Source organism: Magnolia sinica, chromosome 4, assembly GCF_029962835.1.
Source record: "Magnolia sinica isolate HGM2019 chromosome 4, MsV1, whole genome shotgun sequence".
Lineage (NCBI taxonomy): Eukaryota > Viridiplantae > Streptophyta > Magnoliopsida > Magnoliales > Magnoliaceae > Magnolia > Magnolia sinica.
Window position 1 is genome coordinate 19,669,290 of NC_080576.1, and position 11,074 is coordinate 19,680,363.

Here is an 11,074-nt window from a genome sequence, read left to right on the forward strand (position 1 = left end):
TAGAAATTCTGTAACATTTCAATAAATGACCTAAAAGAAGGTGGTTGAGACATTAAAAAAGAAGAAGCAGGTATTAGTCGGCGGGGCATTTAGATCTGGAAGATTACGGGGTTATCTAGGGTCCATGGTGGGGTCCACAATTTCAACGTTTCAGAAAACTCGCACTTTGGGTCCCAAATGGATTGGCTACTCCCCCTGCCACTGGCCAATGGCTAGTGTTCGGTGCTGTGGACCCTGACGTGATGTATATGTCTCATCCATGCCGTCCATCCATTTTTCCAAATAATTTTATGTCATGAAGCCAAGACTGATGTAGATAAAAATCTCAACTAAACCACACGGTGTTGATTGAACTCTCACCGTTAAAAACTTCTCAGGGCTACAAAATTTGTGTATCAAGCTGATATTTGTTTTTGGCCTTCGTCAAGGTCTTTATGACCTAACCTACACGTTGGATGTCAAATAAAAATTACGGTGGGCCCTAGGAAGGTTTTAATGGTAGACACTATTCATATCCCGTTGCATCAGGACTCTGTAATGAACAGACAGCGACGTGAGATGGTGTGGATATGTTGCTAGAGCCTACTCGCGCGAGTGCCTGCAGCCACGCCGGTCGGACCATTTATCGGACACCAATGCGATGTAGTACGAAGACCCGGCAACAAATGTGGGGCCAATCGTGATACTTGTATGACATCCACTCCATCCATCATTTGAGCCATCTCATATTACTTAAGAATATAAAAAATCAGGCCGATCCAAGACTTAAGTGCAGTACACCATAGGGAAAAGTGAGGATAAGAACGATACAATTGGAACCTTCTTGTGGCCCACGTAAGTTGTGTATCTCATTGATATTTGGTTATTGATTTCGTCCTGTGGAACTCACCTTATAAACGTGTCAGATTGCATTTAAACATCACAGTGGGCCCTGTGAAGTTTTCAACCGCAGGCGTCTCATGTTTCCACCTGTTGTGGCCGACTTGAGTTTTAGACGGCCCGGTTTTAGGCTTATGTCCTAACACGTTCTGACTCAAATGATGGACGGAATGGACGTCACACGTACATCACGGTAGGCCCCACGAGTTTTTTGTTGCACGGGCTGCCTTCAGTTGGAGGAAATTCGCGTCCCTATTTGTCAGGTGGCGGTCGGTGGCTTTTTTCACGTGACATCGACAAAAATGATCGCGCTCCACGTGCGACGATGCTAAAGTGCACCCAATCGGGCAGCATGCAAGGCACTTACATTTGATATGTTTACAACGACGCGCGGTTGTGGAATCCAAACTTCTCATCTGGTGGGACTGAAATATGAATGCCTTGTCTAGAAAATCAGGCCCATCCGGTTATAAGGTGGGCCACCCTTTAACACCCAAAATGGATGGTTGATAGAAATTTATCAATGGCTCACATTCGATGCATGTCCTGCCCGTCGCATCTGCAACGCTGATTTCCTGCGACACCTGTAGCAGGAAGTCGAGAACAAAAGGCTAGGTGGGGTCCACCGAGTTGTCAGTTTAAAATCTACTGTGTCCATCAGTTTCTCGATGAGAGGGTAGGACGCGAGTCAAAAAATAAGGCAGATCTAATTCTCAAGTGGGCCACACCAGCCAAAACAGTAGTAATGCACACTGAAACCTTCCTTGGGCCCACACAGGTTTTGGGTCAAGATGATATTTATGTTTTCCCTTTATTCTGTTGTGAATAAACTCATGAAAGGATCGGATGCCTGCGGTAAGCTTTCAATGGTGGGCGGCTCCATCTACACTGTTTCCTTTGGTGTGGCCCACTTGAGGTTTGGATGTTATTGATTTTTTGGATCACGTCCTAACATGAAATTTCTCAACTTATGGACGGAGTAGATTTAACACGGACATTACGCTGGAACATATGCTATTATCATTCACCAATAAGGCGATGCCAAAGAGCCCGAATTGGCTGCGAGAGATGTTGGTGGGACGCTGACTGTAGGCCCGACCTCGGATGCATTGTATATCCACGTCGTTTATGTGTTTTTTACCGCTTATCTCCGGGTATGAGCCCACATTCAGGGATCCACTCATGAATCAACCGGGGCCGTCAATCCAATTAGTGATGCTTTGAATGGATAACATTCAAATTACATAAACATATGCTATTGTACACATCTAAAAGGCTGCCTTCAGAGGAAGGGTGCAAAATTAAAATACTTGATGGCCTACTAAACTGGATCGAGCCTGGGATTTTCTTGGAAATGGGAAGATCTAGGATAAGCGGCCAGCCTCATGGAGAGAGCGATGTGTATGGACTAGGTGAGTAGGGATGCAGCTCCGTGGACCGCTAGTCGGGTTTAATAGGTGGTGGTATCACACCCTTCTCAAAGGAACCATACGTAACACTCTTGCATCATATGGCTCTGTCCCAAAAGATGGACCTCCCCTTTCCTTTGACCAATGGATCTTCGAACCAACCTGTCCTCGCAGCTTCAAAGCCCCTATTACGTAGGGTGTGCGTTGGGTTGGCCTTTGATTAGATAGTAATAAGCGAGATTAGATACCTCAGATGGCAGGATTTTCTAATGGATGTGATAATTAAAAGTTGGTTTAGAGGAGTGAGCTAGTAGGATCTAATAGTCTGCAAGATTCTTAAAACTTTTATAAAAGTTGAAAATGAATGGTGCACATTCAATGATCGGTTTGACCATTATAAGAGCATAAAGGTCTAATTACTATTTGATTCTATGATTAAGATAGTCCTAAAATATAATTTATTACTCGGATTATATAAGAATTATCTAATTATAAACACTAATACATCAGATTCGATCAGAACTCCGCGGTTAAATGTATTGGAGTGAGAATAGTACTAGGATGTGTAACCTCGTGAAAAGTGGGTATGTACTAGAGCTAGACATTTCATACCCGAACCGGTGGATCCGGCCCGATCAGACCCAATCCGACCTGATTCGAACAGAACCGATGGTCAAGATCGGTCATCTTTCTATATCATAGATTCTCTCTCTATATTTACTTCTCTATTTCGGTTGAAGAAGAAGGCGAGAAGGAGGTTTCGGAGCTTGGACTTAGTTGCTGGAGAGAGATATATTGAGAAAGTTAGCAAGGAGAAGGCGAGAAGCGGACAGACTCAGGTAATGTTAGCAAGTTTTTTGGATCTGATCACGAGGTATGTGTTATATCCAAACCGTCCATCCAATTAGTGAGCTCATTTTGATGCTTGAGACAAAAAATAAGGCAGATCTAACCATCAACTGGACCACCCTGCAAAAACTAGATGGAGATTGAACGTCTACCATTGAAACCCTTTTTAGGGTCATAGGAATATGAAAATTATTTTTTCTCCTCAATCATGTACTTGTGACCTTATGAAATATGTTTTTTCGGGTACTTGCGACCTTATGAACAGATTGGATGTAAAATAAACGTTATGGTGGGCCTTACAAATTTTTTAACGGTGAAAATCATGATCTCCGCTGCTATTTATGGTGTGGTCCAGATGATCTTTGGATATGATTCATTTTTTGGATAATGCTCTAAAATGATCTCTAAAAATAGATGAACGGTGTAGATATAGTAAACACGTACCTAGATCAGCCAGGTAGGCTAGCTGGTGCTAACTACAGAGCAAGTACACCTGCCCGTGGCTGATGGTCGGTGCTCTGTGGGCCCCACCATGATGCATGTGTTTCATCCATTCTGTTCATCCATTTTTACAGATCATTTCAGGCTTGATAAAAAAAAATATATATAGGGATATAAATCTTACGTGGGCCACACCACAGCAAAACAATAATGAATGGATATTCACCATTAAAATCCTCCAAATGCCCACTGTACCGTTTATTTGAAATCCAATAAGTTGATTTGGTCATTAAAATTCATTCAACACTATTTCTTGTAATGTGGTCTACTTAAGATTGAGATATCGTTTGTTTTTTTTTTTTTTTTCTCATATCATAAAATGATATATAAAAATAGATGGACGACATGGATGACACAAATACAACATGTTGGGTCCCACAGAACACCGAACATTATACTTGGGAGTTACAAAGCTTCTCCAAGAAGCCTCTGTGGTGTAAAGCTTATTCAAGAAGCTATCTCTGGTGTAAAGCTTCTTTAAGAAGCTAAGCGTCCGTTTTTTCCTACTGAGTTAATTGTGTGGGGCTCATCTTGAGCTTTTCTGGGTTTATCCACACCAGTCGGATCAATTCAGGCTAGCAATAGTTAGGATCTATTCGAGTTAAATGACTCGGATCCGGTCCTAAATTTGATCAAGATCGGGTTAGGACCTACAAATTTCAAACCTGATCGGATTAGACCAAATCCGATCCGACTCGGTCAGATGCCCAGCTCTAATATGTACTAACAAGCTAACATTAAAAAAAAAAAAACTAAAATGACTGAACTTGTACCGTCTATCTTTCCATCTAAAATTCCGGAAACTTGGAAATGCATTTCACAGGATAAAATATAGACCAGTTGAGAAGGAAAACTCTTTTGGGACCCACCCACGTTCTCATGTCCAACAAAAATGCTACGAGCTGATTTGTTTGACTAGTGTGATTTTTGAAACATGAGCCATTCATGACACAAGCCGACCAGACGAATGGCTCCATAGATGCTGGCTCTTCAGATTATTTTAAGATTGAATCTGGATCGTCTATCTATCATAAGCAGAAAAATTCATTTGTACTATGTTTTTATCGATCCATGTCATTATTGCTATTGCCAATAATGCTGCATTAAATATAGTACGTAATGATGTGGCCAGTTAGATTACAACAACCAGCCTCTTACCACGTATGGTAAGCAGAGGATCTGTATTTATGTCATGGCTTCAAAGGTAAAATGAACCTAGGGCTATTTTTGTCATTTTATTTTATTAGATATTTTAGTAAATGAAGTAAAGAAGGAAGATTAAAGGAGTTATTATATGCATTTCCGAGGCTAAATTATAGTCGAATCGACGGTTTTTTCCTTTCTTGGTAGGTGAGATTGATTTGTCACCGACGGGCCTAAGCCCCATTGAAATCAACGGCGGAGACGGGATCTTGGCTGCCCGTCAGGTAAGCGTACGATGGTGTGCCCTGGTACACAAATCAATATAGACAGATGATCCAAACCGTTGGATTTTGTAAACGCGTGCAGAAAACCGTTGAACCTTTTCCTGCAGTGAATTTTCTCTAATCCAACCGTTAAGATCGCCTCGATTAGGGATCTGATGGGTGGCATCGATCTTTCACACGTGTGCGTGTCATTGCGCGATTAGGTATTTGCGAGTAATATCTGCACCCGAGAGATCCAGAACGTACGTTACAACTTACAAGGGATATATGCCGAGACATGATGCTTGGTCCAGACGTATCGTACTGAAGTCGGTGCTTTCGGATAACAAAGACGAGGTGGGTCCCACCTTACATAAGAAAAGATCAGCCCCATCTCGTTTTTTGTTTGGTTGTGAGATCAGATTTCAGATTTCTTGACCCTTTGAAAATGGAAATGTTTGTTTTCTGGACGCGGATTTCCTGCGAAAGCCTTTAGCAGGAAGATCCTGCGCTGGAAACCTAGGTGGGGCCCACTTTGATGTTTGTGAGAAATCCACACCTTCCATCCGTTTTGTAAGATAATTTTAGAACCTGAAACTAAAAATAAACAGGATCCAACACTCAAGTGGGCCGCAGTAAAGGAGAAGGTAGGTAGGGAAATTCCTACCGTTGAAACCTCCCTGGGATCGACAGTTATGTTTAAATTCCATCCATTCCGTTCAGAGCGTCATTCCTACTGGGATGAATTGAAAACAAAAATATTAGCTTGATTCAATACTGTGGACATTCAATACTCACGTTTTCAGTGCAGTTGAATATTGGTTCCAGCTCATTTTTGTCCCTGTATCATAAAATGATATAAAACAACGTATGGACGGAGTGGATTTCTCAAAAAAATCATGATGGGCCCCACCTAGGTTACCAACGCTGAACTTTAGCAGGAAATCCGCGTCCTTGTTTTCTCACGGTTGCACCGGGCGTCGGTGCGCACACGTACCTCCACCGGCTAATAATGATGGGCAGGAATGTTAACACGCATTTCATTCATACGTCCGAGCTGTGTGGGGCCCATTGTGATGTGTGAATTCCATCCAACCGTTCCATTATATCAAGCTCCCTAATGTTAGGTTACATTCGAAAACCCATCTTGATTCATAACTCAGGCGGGCAACGGAAAAGGTAAAAGTGGAGGAGAGGGATGCCTACCGTAGAAACTTCCAGATGGAATGTGGGGTCCAAGGGATTTTTAATATATAATCCAATGCGTTCATCATTTGCACCCACCAGGATGAATGGACATGCGTAACCAATCCGTGTAAAATTTTAGCCGGGACAAAACAAGTGAATATATAGATTTTTGGTTTGATCGTGCACTTTTATCTTTCGTGTGTCCCACATGAGGATTCAATAGAGATGATTCTTATGATATACGGTTATCATGAGGATATGCACCAGATGCACGGTTTGGATTCTACGCAAACATCACCGATGGGCCATAAAAAATATGAAAGAAGTATCATAACTTTGAAGTACCTGGTGCACGTGTACAAGATCTGATTCTCTTTCCCAAGGGTCCTCCAATGGAATGGTTAGGATTGTTGGATACGTTTGACTTTTGAGAGTGTGGGCCATCCAAGATAAAGCATGCCAAATGATTGGTTGAGATCTTCTAAAAAGAAAGGTGACAAACAGCGTCATCTAGACCCTTCAAAGTAACCACCCAAAAAATGTTATTTTGACCAAATTATCCCCATATTACGTCAACATGATCCAGACCATTCATCAGATGGGCCCAAGTTGGTTTGGCCATAAAAATAATTACTCTAATTAAGAAAATATTTCCATATGACCGGAGATTAAATGTGCACGGCTGAGAAAGAAACAAAACCAGTTAGTTTACATTCAATGAGCAAAACGCTTTCCAGCCTAGAACTGGAACCAGTCAAAGGTCGGGTCCACCAAAATAACAGCCTGTAACATGCTAATAGACGTTACGTGGGAAAATTGAAGTTATTTTATTTGATGTACTCTGTCTAGTTGAATAAAATATAATGAAATTTCCCAAGTAAATCAGTCTAATTTAGCACAATATATTGTGAAATTTATCGATATTCGTGTAACATTACCGGTTCCACTCAAAATTTAAGTGAGCCATGTTGGGCCTATTTCCTCTCTGGTATTAGGTGGTATGAAATTGCATTTGGAAAGGATGGGTAGCATTTTATTATCCAGAGCCAATAATAAATGGAAGCAGATTGCCTACCGGACTGAGTAAACCCTGCAAGGTCCACCATGATTTATGTATTTTATCCTCAATGTCCATCCATTTTATTAGATAATTGTAGGAATTGAGACAAAACCTGATGCATATACAATGTTCAAATGGACCACCCTGTTGGAAACAGTTGATTTGAACATTTGCCGTTGAAAATTTCTTAGGGGCTACATACATTTTAAATCAAGCTTATAATCCACGTCTTTATGATCTTTAAAACAAGTTGGATGACAAATAAGCATCACTATAGGGCCTATAAAGGCTTCAATGGTGGAAATCATTATCTTCATTGTTTCTGGTGGTATGATCCACTTGATCTTTGGATGTGCTTCAATTTTAGGCTCAACCTCTTAAGTTAGACGGAAAAACTGATGGACGGCGTGGATAGACCACATACATTCATTGTGTTCCCAACTGAGTTTACTCAGTACGATAAGAGTGCATTGAGTAACTCATTATGCAAACCGACTTGAATTTCTAGTAATTTTCAAAATTTACCATATCTGTAGGCCTTATATTGATGCATATGTTTTATCCAAAGCATTCATTTATGTCTTTTACATGTGACATTTAAGTTGTATATGTAAACAGGTGACCAATATCAATTATAAAATGTAATTCATTGATTATAATTCCATCGTTTATCAAACATAAGCTTTACTTGATATAGTGTATTTCCTAATGGGGGAAAGATTTTGACCCCAAAATGTGAGATTGTACAATGACAATATCATTTACTTCTAGATATATAATCATTGTACAATGACGATGTTAATTCAATCTAATGCAATTCCATATCATTTAATTAATATAGAATTAGATAGGATCGATACAACCAATTAAACTTGAGAATAAAATTTAACAGTTTGAAAAGATATGAAAGAGAGAGAAAGAAGTCGTTGAAGTTATTTTTTATAGCGATTGTAGAATAGAAGATATGCTGTTAGCAATGGCAATCACATTAGCAACCTCTGTTGAGATTGATATTTTCTTTTTATTTTTATTTTCATACAACAAACGTTAAGAGCTAGCTTAGGATCAAGTAAATGCGATTTTAGATTTAGCAAATTCATGTTTTTACTTGGGTGAGGAACACACTCTATATATTGTAATGTACTAAGTAAACTATGTGGGGCTCATCGTGATGTTTATGTCTTATCCATGCCGTTCATCTGTTTTACTATCCCATTTTAAGGTACAAGCCTAAAATCGAAGCCTATCCAAAGATCAAAGAGGCTACGCCACAGGAAACAATGTGAATTGAACACTCGCTGTTGAAAACTTTTTTAGAGGGTACAAAAGTTATGGATCAAGCTGATATTCATGTCCTCCCTTATTTTTTGTATGTGTGACCTTATGAACAAGTCAGATGACAAATAAACATTACTGTGGGCCTAAGAAGGTTTCAATGGTGGGTGTCAATCTCGTCACTGTTTCCTGTGTTGTGGCCCACTTGAGCTTTGTATATGCTTCAATTTTAGGCTCACGTACTAAAATGAGCTGGTAAAGCAGATGTACGGTGTGGATACGGCACATACATCACAGTAGGCCCCAGAGAGTTTACGCACCAGGCAACCTGTGTCCCTATTTCGACCATTCTATATATTTAGGGGGTCTGAAAACTTTCCAATAGTTTCACAATCAAAGCAAGAATTCTGATAGGAATGCCGGTCCCGCATCACAGCTACCTTGTGGGGCCTACTTATCATGGTCGGGTGCAATTCATCTGAGCCATTCACTGAGTACTGTGCACTGTAAACATGCTATGTAACAAAATACGGATTCATGAGATGGGCGACGCATGAACGGTTGGATTTGTGCCGTTGGACCTTTAAACTAACCATACGTTTTTCTTATACAAGTGCCGTCTGGGGACCGACATTATCTTTCTTTTTTTCAAGGGAGCGGATTCAGTCCCGTAGGGGCTGACCAAGTTCGTCCTGGGACCACCTTTATGTGTGTGTTGTATATCCACGCCATCCATTCATTTTTCCATATCATTTTAGGACGTAGGCCTAAAACTGAAGCAGATCCAAATCTCAAGTGGACCACACGACAATAGGACGTGGGCCCAAATCTGAACCACGCCATTTTCACACAAGAAGTTTTGAACGGTCAATCACCACTGTTTAATATGGTGTGGTCCACCTGAGATTTGAATATGCTTCAGTTTTGAGCCACGCCCTTAAATGAGCTGGAAAAACGGATAGATGGCGTGGATATACAACAAACTACATCAAGGTGGGCCCCACGGTCACGACCTGATTGAATCCGCTCCCATGTTCACCATGCACACTAACTGATGAATGACCAGGATCCCTGACATGCACGCCGTTCAACGGTGGCAGCCAACTCCCCACATGGTAGCTGAGATGCGGAGGCACCTCATCCTATGAAAATCCCCAGATTATCATAGAAAAAACTAAAGATCGACTCGCCGCACGTGCACGGAATCTACGATACTTGTCAGGTCAGGTGAGATGCACAGTACAATACGTCCCATTTTTTATTTTTTTTTAAAGACACTCATCAAGTTCATTTTTTCCAACCATATATTTTAGTTGAATGGCCCACCTGATGGGTGGTTCGAGGTGATTTTTTAACCAAGGAAACATAAAGGCGGTGTCCACAGTGCCAATGATATGAATCTTGCAAGCACATGGCATGTTTGGCATCTGTCTTATGAATCGGCTCTTCTTTTCTCTCATAGGCCGGACATTAGGTCCATGCAATGCTCATAGCTTATCTTACTTGATGAATGGCCTGGATCTCTAACACGTGTTCTGCCCCTCACACGAGGGCCCATTTATTGGATCACGACGCATGAAAAATTAGACCCTTTTACGTTGAGATCAGGTCGTACGTATGTCCAGCTACCACATGCACGCGCCGTTGGGACGGACACGGATTGCATACTTACCCCCTGCTAGTACCAAGTTGCTACTGGTAGGTGCTTTGTGGCCCCCATCATGATGTATGTGTTTTATTCAAGCCGTCTATCATTTTGCCAACTCATTTTAGGGCATGAACCCAAAAAGATGAGGTAGATCGAGATCCCATGTGGACCCCACCAAAGGAAGCGGTGGTGATTGAACACTCACTGTTAAAAACTTCTTGAAGGCCACAAAAGTTTTGGATCAAGCTGATACTTGTGTTGATACTTGTGTTTTCATTTAACGGTATGTTCAATCATCACTGTTTTCCTGTTGGTATGGTTCACCTGAGATTTGGATCTGCCTCATTTTTTCATCTCATGCCCAAAAAATGGATGGATGGCATGGATCATGATGCTCCCAAAGAATGGGTCAATATGCAGTCCGTGTCCCGGTGAAATGACTTCTTTTTATTGGGCCATGCAAGGGTTGTCGAAGAAAGGCGTCCTAGGCATTTTTCCCTCCGAATGTCCATGCTTTTTTAGTAGCTTTGTTTCCAGCCGCTGATCTTAAGGCTACTGATGTGACGGCTAAAATCACCAGATCATTACACTTCTTCAACCTTCGGCCATCCAGCGTTAGGCCCTACAAGTGCGAAGGTCTAGATTCTAACCCAAGAGACACGCTCACATCCAACCCAACCATATTCTGATTTCTTCAAGATGGCTCCAAAATGCCAAAACTACTAAAATGCATCATGTACTCCACATTTTTTCCCCCCCATTTCAGGTGCATTTGGTTGCACTCATTGTCATGACACCGGTGCAACCAAATGCACCCCTCTTTATATATATAAAATGAGAAATGCAAATCAAGAGAAGA